Source organism: Diadema setosum, chromosome 14 (genome assembly GCF_964275005.1).
Source record: "Diadema setosum chromosome 14, eeDiaSeto1, whole genome shotgun sequence".
Classification (NCBI taxonomy): Eukaryota; Metazoa; Echinodermata; class Echinoidea; order Diadematoida; family Diadematidae; genus Diadema; species Diadema setosum.
The window spans coordinates 2,053,778-2,063,933 of NC_092698.1; positions in this window are offsets into that span (position 1 = coordinate 2,053,778).

Here is a 10,156-nt window from a genome sequence, read left to right on the forward strand (position 1 = left end):
GTAAAAAAAAAATTAACCTTTTGCATTTGAGTCTAGCCAATCATAATAACCTCGTGCTATACGGATAGGAAAGTGACGCCTGACTCAAATGAGTTGCCATGGTTGCCAATATGAGGCCGAAATGTACTCGCAAACTTTAACATTTCGGGCTCTCTTCGTGGATAAGACATTTCAACGATCCCAAAGTTAGCATTAAGATAAATTTATCAAATTACCGATCGAGTCACTGAATTCTTGTGCAAAGCAAACAATCGTATTGAATGGGTGCATGTGTAGACATGTTTGAATACAGAACCTTGAAGATCTAGGCAATCATTTGAAATGCAGTCAGTATATTTTCATTTCATTTCCAAGTATGGAATATTCCATTCACCTTTATCAAACTCACTTATTCCTGCATCGACAATGCTTTGATGTTTTCATAACGAAATTGAAATTATCATAATGCAAGCAGCGTGCTTGTAGGGTGGTAGTTTGTGATAATAATAAGTGCGAGCGAGGGAAAATAATTTAACGGCATTAACAATGAATGGTGGTTCCCGCAACACGATATTACGACTTTAGGAAACAAAAATAAATAAAAACAGTAGAGCAAATTGCACTAAAAACATGATGATCACGAGTTGTGCAAGAATTGATAATTTTACTTCATATACAAAAATATTATTTCGCGTGTGTAGGGGGTATACGGATACGCTTCAGCAGTTAGGCTGTTGAGTTTGTTTGGGATTGTGTTATACAAAGGTGATTGCCTTGTTACCTATGAGTGTTCTACTCAAATTTGTCTCCGCAGAGTTAGACTGGAGAGTATATTGATATGAACATACATGGGGTACACACTTTGTTGTCAACCTGTGGTTTTGTAAACAGACTATATATAGAGGTAGTGGTCGTGTATGAAGACACAAAAAGGTAGTGTAATTAATATATAAAGTAGTCGGTAGTATGATATGGACAGGAAATGGAACGTAAAGCATAGAGCGATGATTAACTCTGTGCTTATTGGTGACAATTTAAAAAGCCATCTTTCTCTCTCTTTTTTTGGGGGGGGGGGGTGGGGCATGATGTAATTATCAGTCATAATTATCTTTGTGTTCGTAAACGCCAGACTTTCATCTCTTCTAGAGAGGATCACCCTTTTCACTACGTGTGAAAACATCTTATGAGACATGCATTATTGAGATATCTTACTATTGATTAAGGCAGTCACTTTGGATACCAATTTGGACGTTATGACACATTCGCCCAACTGAAATGTAAAAATACAAACTTGTGCTTTTGACCCTTAGTTCACTCTGGCGAATCACTTTTGAGCATAAATTTCCACCACTCATAAGAAAATAATACAGGAAATTCAGATTTTGGCTGTCATTGTCTAAATAGAATATCTCGAAATTCTGAAGGATACAAGAGCTGAATCATCGAGATTGGGATTCAGCACCCCCGGAATAGGGTAAAACCATCAAAAAACATCGGACGGGCGATAAAAGACGGTTAGGCCCTAAATCTGGCTTTGGCAGCCAGAACGATATCGACGGCTATTGATGCAGGGAGTCTTTTATTGTTGTCAGGTTCAGCCACAGTTAAATGTCTCAGACTTTTTATCAACAACCTGCGATGATTTTTTCTGAGAGAAGAAAATATGATATAGATAGATGGATAGATAGATAGATAGATAGATAGATAGATAGATAGATAGATAGATAGATAGATAAATAGAGATAGGTAGGTAGATAGATAGATAGATAGGTAGATAGATAGATAGATAGATAGAGATAGGTAGATAGATAGATAGATAGATAGATAGATAGATAGATAGATAGATAGATAGATAGAGATAGATAGATAGATATATAGATAGATAAATAAATAAATATAGATAGATAGATAGATAGATAGATAGATAGATAGATAGATAGAGGTAGATAGACAGATAGATAGATAGATTGATAGATAGATATATAGAGGTAGATAGACAGATAGATAGATAGATTGATAGATAGATATATAGAGATAGATAAATAGATCAGTGGCGGATCCAGGGCGGATCCAGGGAGGACCTCACCGGGCACACGCCCCCCCCCCCTTTTGTTGTTGTTGTTGTTGTTGTTGAAACAACAGAAATTAAAAGAAAAAAATGAGGAGGGGTGCGTGCGCCCCCATTTAATTCTGCAAACGCGCCCCCTCTTTACAGAATTCTTGGAGATAGATAGATAGAGATAGATAGATAGATAGATAGATAGATAGATGGAGATAAATAATTACAATATATTGATTGAGTAGAATGAATAGAGAGAGAGAGGGGGAGAGAGAAAAAACAGACGAGAAGGGGTCCTTTAATGGTACTTACCTAATTATGTCGTTGTATACGAATATTAAACAAGCATACCAATTTTCTTCATTATCCTATCATTTCTCAAGAGGTTGCTAATGGCGACACCGACTCCCTAGAATTACTGGCCACATTCTAATTCTCGTGTCTGCGAATTGAAAAGTGTTCGTGCGTGTACTGCCATACGAGCGGCTAACACTCATTGTAAATGCAACTGCAATTTTTGGCGCAGTGCATCCAACAAGTTTATTACTCCACAAAGTCATCCGCTAATGATTACTGCATTATGACGTGATCATTGAAACTAATTAAAACACGTCTGCATTCGGAGTATACCATCACTCGTGAAATGCGAAACACGAGCGACGTGAGATCCAGGGTTTCATTAGGGCGTAAACTGATTGGCTTTGAAAATTAAAATCATTCTCGAAACTCACTCTGATACTCACTACAGCATCATGAATACTGAAAAGACCCCTCACCGTTGCATCGTAGCGGAGAAGATACACACTTTGGCATGCATCTTAAATTCTTCATTCGTCTTAGACCACGATACACGTGCATGTTTTGAAAGAGCAGTTGAAGTCAAAGCAATTTCATTGACATCAGGGCAGACTGGTCTTTTGCTAGATGAGCTCATTCTCACTAATGCTTCAATGAAAAAATATTACGCCGAGAGAGAAAAAAAAAAAAAAACTCTATTTTTTTGTAGTTTTTTTTTTTTTTTTGTAATTTGTAGTTTACATAATTTTGGAAACTGGAGATAGGCAATTTCCATTTCTCCCTAAAAGCCCCACTGACATTTAATTCCGAGTATGAGTCCATGATGACTTCTGCTGATGTGGATATGTCTTTATTTGAGTGTGTATGGAACATAATTGAATAACCATTACATTTTTCATTTTGCTACGCTCACTCCACCCCTCAAAAATATCAATTGTATAAAAGCCATTTTAAATCATAAACATAACAAAACCTGAGCCCCGTTTAATGAATTGAAGATCACTGTACAACGATTACTGTAACTCTGCAATCGATAGTAACTACATACCATAGCGAATATTACATGTATTTCACAGCCAATCAAAGCCAAGGAACCACAGAAGGTTATCATCGATTGCACAGTTATCATTAAGTTAATTGTAAAGTTAGTGAAGCCTTATGTGGCTCTCGTGCATCAGCACACAGTGCGGTAATGCGGGATTCATGCAATACATGCACTCCACGTCTTTTATTGCCATAATACTCTCAATCCTGGTTACATTATTAATGATTATAAAATGGGTTCAAGAATGTAGCCAATAGGAAGCTCTGAAATGAGACACACCTCCTTCCTTTACTTCAGTACTATTGCACTGCCTGTAATCCTATGGTAGATTGCCGATCGTCTGTGCGCGCGGCGGCTCCTATGATGAATTGCATGCATACGCGTACGCGCTGTCAATCCTGTAAACAACTTCTAGTTCGGGCTGCCGGCCGGCCGGCCTGTCTTCCCTTGTGCATAACATATGTGGCGTACGTACGTATACTGTACTATACTATACATATACGTACACTTTGTACAGTACAGTAGACCAAGGGTTATGGGACCGGACGCGTACATGGAGTCACTTTGAAGAGCAAATCCAACGATTTAGCAGGTTAATTCTCACGCCGTTTTCAGAGTATGTTGTCTAGTAGGCCTATATGAGGAGTCTATATCAAGTCTTTAAGGTAAAGGGTGCATATTCTATGTAAAATAAGTAAGTTTTCATGCGGGTGTCCGGAAACCCAACCCCCATTATACTTATACTGTATGTGCGGGACTTCCGCGAGTGCGACGTGCGTAAAAGTTTGGGACGAACATCTTCGGACGTCTTGACCCACAAAGGTACGTGAAAAACGCTGAAAAATGATGTTAGTTTTCGAATTTTCGACCCATTTTATAAAACAAATGATGCACAGGATTATTTCGTGGCGTTAGTGTAGGCGTAGCTCACTCTCGGGTATTTACAATGTAGTGCAACATGCACTCGGCTTCGCCTCGTGCATGTTTCACAATTGTAAATACCCTCGAGTGCACTACGCCTACACTAATGCACTCTATCCTGTGCATCATTTGTATACTATAATATCGTACTATCACACTATTTAAGGTGGTAGTCCTTGGAGACCTGTCTTTCTGTTATGAGTTTGTGCATTCGTTAAGGTAGGTAATGTGAGCACACACGTAGGCCTATATTATCAGAGTGAGCTCAGATACATTGAGGGATCATTCTTGCGATATCTCCCCACACGAAAGATCCGAAGTCATCATGGACTCAGGGTGCGTTCGAGCGCTCTCCTAAAGCGAACTGTACCGTACCGTACCCGCGCCAGAGGAGCATTCGAACGCTCCTAAAGTGTACCGTACCGTACTGTACCGAGCCAAAAGTGGACCACTTCCCGATGTGCTCCAAAAGCGTACCAAAGCGTACCAAAAGTTCGTTGTAAAGCATGCGCGTATTTATGCGCATACGTCACAATGCAAAAACATCATTCTCTTTGTTCGGGACAGCTTTAAGTAGGTCAAGCGCAAGGTGAATGACCTTCTTGCTACAAACAAGCGTGACCTTTTCTAAAAATAACTCGAGAGGTACGCTTTCTCATGTTTGATTCGAACGCTCCCAAACTAGCACAGTACGGTACGGTACGCTTTAGTTCAGTTCGCTTTGGTTCGCTTTAGAGCGTTCGAACGCACCCTCATACTCTAACCGGGGGGCCAAAACCTTAAAACAGAGGTCGAGTTGCGCTCTCTCTACAAACTAAGTAGACCATGCTTATTTTCAAGTTTTTATTGTAACAAACAACATTCCACTGGTCTACCTCAAAAAATTTGTTGCGAAAGCCTCCAAATCCAAGATGGCGTCCAAAATGGCCGCCATATTTACTGAATTTGTTAGTTGAATGATAGAATTCGACAGAACATCAGATTTCAACAAATGTGATGTCATATGAAAGAGAATAAAATTTTCTACAAGTTGAAACCATTTTTGTGGGTTATTGTGATAACTGGATTGAGATTCTAAGGAAAAAACACTAATTTTTTGATATTTTTCTGAAAAAAGGAAAATCATGAAAATGCTTGATTCGGCATAAATCAGAGAATGACTTAAGGATTATCTTGAAACGTTTCAGGAATTTTGTTTGATATATAATTAATATTTGGAGAAAATTAGGGGTCAGTACCGCTTTTTGTTCAGGAGTAATAATGTCTCAAACTTGAAAACTCACTTTGTAAAAATGGGCACTTTAGTTGTGACAAGAACTTGTTGGTCATAAAACAAGTCTGCGCGTGTCAAGACTACTACACGCATCACTAGCACTGGCGCGTGTAGCAGTGCCAGTGGTGCGTGTAGTAGTCTTGGCAAACGCAGACTCTTGCTTTGACAAACAAGGGTTTGTGCCTGCAAACTAACTTTTCGTACCAAGTGGTAGCTCAGGTGACGCTGATCGCTATTATTTCAAAGTAGATTGTTCTGAAGCAAATGAGATAAAGCAATTTTTTGTTTTCAAATAGAGGTAGTAGCTTGAAACTTGGCACCAATCTTGTTATAGATAGTTTAAAGGACAAGTTTTCCCTCATAGACATGCGGGTTGAGTGAATGCAGCAATATTAGTAGAACACATCAGTGAGAGTTTGAGTAAAATCAGACAATCTGTTAAAAAATTATGAATTTTTGAAGTTTCTACTTAGTCATGGCTGGATGGAAAGACTACTATAGCTTGTGATGTCACATGAGTACAACGATATAAAGAAAGAATAAAGAAAATTCAACATATTTCCATTTTTCTCGCATAACAAAAGAACACATGACTTCTCTCTTTTAGAAGGCAGGGGGAATGATATTACTATTAACATACGTCAGTCGCAAGTCGAAGAAATGTGCACTTTATTTAAAAAGTAAAGTCAAACTTTCACTGATGTGTTCTACTAATATTGCTGCACTCTCTCAATCCTTATGTATATGAAGGTGGACTTGTCCTTTAAGGCAGAATTCAGATCAACCACACAAAAAAAAAAAATCAAGATGACAGCCATCAAAGTTGACATAGTTTATTGCGCCAAATTAAATGTATTATCATGATTTTCATAAAATTTTGTCTGTTGTACTATCTATTTATATGTTTTTACATATTTCAAACATTGTAATGCTATTTCAGACCGTCTTAGGTTTTTATGGAGACATTTTTAAGACCAGTGATATTCTACTCTCCAAAAAAGAGAAAAAATCGAGTGGAAGTATTCACTTTTGAAGGAGTGAATAACAGAAAACAGTGAATTTAGAGTGAAATTGGAGTGAATTTTGAATGAAAATGTTCATTTTCACTCATTTTAGAGTGACCTCAGGGAACACTCGTCATTCTTCGAGTGATCCCTGAGGTCACTCTAAAATGAATGAAAATGAACATTTTCACTCTCGAGTGATTCTGATATCTACTATGGGAAAGCATGAAATGGCCTAAGTTCAGATCAATAATTGTGACACTATAACCAACATAAAATCAGCCTAAAAACAATGTAAGAAAAATCTTGTAACAGTAAATACAGTTTTCAGCATGCTTATTTGTAAATGTGAATATACAGCACGAAAAATACATTTGGACAGTTTTATTCGAAAAATATACTGAAAAATGATTTCGCACAAGATATTTAAAGGCAAATTTGAGAAATTGCCGCCATGTCGGATTTTCCGGGGGGGGGGGGGGGGGCTCAGAAGGGCTTTCAAGGACAAGGATCTACGGACATTATTACACATAGTACCATCATTATTCACGTTTCTGCAACAGCAGAGTAGCATACAAGTAAAAAAAGCATATCTTTGATACAGAAGCATTTCTTTTTCATCAAAGATTGGGCCTTACCCAAAATGAGTTCCACTGGAATGAGTTCCACCCCCCCCCCCCAAAAAAAAAGACCCTCAATATGGTTTACACTATACAATATCGTTCGGATGTATCATGTGTATAGAAACATATAATAGACAGCAATATAAGATGATTAAAAGAATACATTAAATCATAAGTTGAGATTTAACTTTGACGCAACACACATAATGTATTGTTTACCATTGGGATATCACATTCGATTCATATGTGCAGGTTGGTTGTATCACAAAACATTCTACCATGTATAAAAATTAAAATAAAGACTAAATCATACGAAGATATCACCATTTCTTTACAAGAAACCATTAACCATGATAACTGTTGACAGCTAAGTATAAAAAAACCCGTTCTTATCAGATCTATTTAGTATATCTAATAATATTTGCAATGATTATACTGATTTAAGTTTGTACATTAGTTGTTCTATCCCTAACTCACAGTTTAGAACTAGTTTGAGGAATTAACTAAAGGTGGGTTTTGGTTTTACGTGCACTTATGGTAAATAATGCCTTGAACGACAACCTCAATCAATTACTGCCATCTTGAATTTTGTGCTGATACTATTTTTGTCGCTAAATATGACACATTGGCACAATTTGTGCCAAATTCCAAGCTCCTATCTCTTTTTGGAAAATACTTTTTGTTCAATGTTCAATCTTATCTGCCTCAGAACAATCTACCATGAAATGCTACAGTAATAGCGACCAGTGTCACCTACCTGTCCACTTGGCATGAAAAGATAGTTTGCAGGCACTTATAAGTCAATAGACCATTACAGTATTACATGTGACCATGTATACATGTGACCATGTAAACACATTGTATGCAAAATTTATAATGCATAGATATATCTTTTTTCAAGTTTTAGATATTAACATGTCAACAGTGTATATGATATTGCTTGTAATTCCATAAATATGAATTATGTCTCCTCTCAGTAGATCTCAATCACAATCGTAGGTTTCAAAATAATTATTCGGTTCTTCTTTGATAAATACTAAATCATGCATTTTTACATTTCATTCTTTCTTCAAAACAATATAAAAATATGAATTTCCTCCCCCTCCCCCCATTTATCACAATACACAGCTAAAGTGGTATCAACTTTTAGGAAGCTTTTATACTCTCCTTCACATGACATCAAAGTTTCTGCAATCCGATGTCTCTATCAATAGAAATGTTAAATCAATAAAAATGGCGACCCTATTGGACCGTATCTGTACTTTGGAGGTTTTTGTAACAAATCTACTGAGGTGTACTTACGAAACATTGCTTAGTACGCTTAGTAACTTTATGTATGGTCTTATTCATAGAGAGAGTGGAACTCGAAAAGTAAGCACAAACTTGGATTTGACCCTCTGTGACATCTTTGGAAACAGATGCGTGTAAAAACATGATATTATGTGAAATGAGATTTCAAGTTTGAGACATTACAACTCCTGAACCAAATACAATACTGACCTCTAATTTTCTCCAAATATTGATTATATGGGAAAGATGTTAATTTCTACATGGTTTTCGTAAACATTTTAAATTTATTTTTTTTTTTTACTTTTTAGAGAAATATTTACGGTGCATTCTGAACAATGTCTCTATAAAAACCTAAGATGGTTTGAAATAGCATTACAATTTTCAAATTTATATAAAAACCATATAAACAAACCATATAAGCAAAACAGACAAAATTATATCAAAATCGAAGTGATACATTTACTCTGGCGAAACACACTATGTCAGCTTTGATGGCCTGCAATCTTGATTTTTTTTTTTTTGAGTGATTGATCCACATTTTGTTAGAAACTTTCTAAAGCCAGGTTGTTTCAAGCTTCTACCTCTATTTGAAAGAAATTTTTGCTTCATCTCATCTGCTTCAGAACAATCCACTTTGAAATAATAGCGATCAGCGTCACCTAAGCTATCACTTGGTATGAAAAGTTAGTTTGCAGGTACAAACACTTGTTTGTCAATGCAAGAGTCTGCGTTTGCTAAGACTACTACACGCACCACTGGCACTGCTACACGCGCCAGTGCCAGTGGTGCGTGTAGTAGTCTTAACGCGCGCAGACTTTTTTTATGACCAGCAATGTCTTGTCACAACTAAAGTGCCCATTTTTACAACGTGAGTTTTCAAGTTTGAGACATTATTACTCCTGAACAAAAAGCGGTACTGACCCCTAATTTTCTCCAAATATTAATTATATGTCAAACAAAATTCCTGAAACTTTTCAAGATAATCCTTAAGTCATTCTCTGATTTATGCTGAATCAAGCATTTTCATGATTTTCCTTTTTTCAGAAAAATATCAAAAAATTAGTGTGTTTTCCTTAAAATCTCAATCCAGTTATCACAATAACCCACAAAAATGGTATCAACTTGTAGAAAATTTTATTCTCTTTCATATGACATCACATTTGTTGAAATCTGATGTTTCTCTCGAATTCTATCATTCAAATAACAAATTCAGTAAATATGGCGGCCATTTTGGACGCCATCTTGGATTTGGAGGCTTTCGCAACAAATTTTTTGAGGTAGACCAGTGGAATGTTGTTTGTTACAATAAAATCTTGAAAATAAGCATGGTCTACTTAGTTTGTAGAGAGAGTGCAACTCACTCGTTAAATAAGCGAGTTTTTGGGGTTTGGCCCTCCGGTTACTCGGAAGAAGAAGAAGAAGAAGAAGAAGAAGAAGAAGAAAAAAAGGATTGATTTCAAATCAGCGATACATTGGATGGATCGGGGTCATCCCACTAGACCGACACCCACGAGTCATACAACCCACGAGTTCGACATTGAAAACAGATCCATGAGTCATACAGCTCACGAGTGAATTACGTACGACACTATAGGCAAATAAAGCCCATAAGTTCGACACTAGGTGAAAACAGCCCACGAGTTCGACAGATACAACACGGGGCTT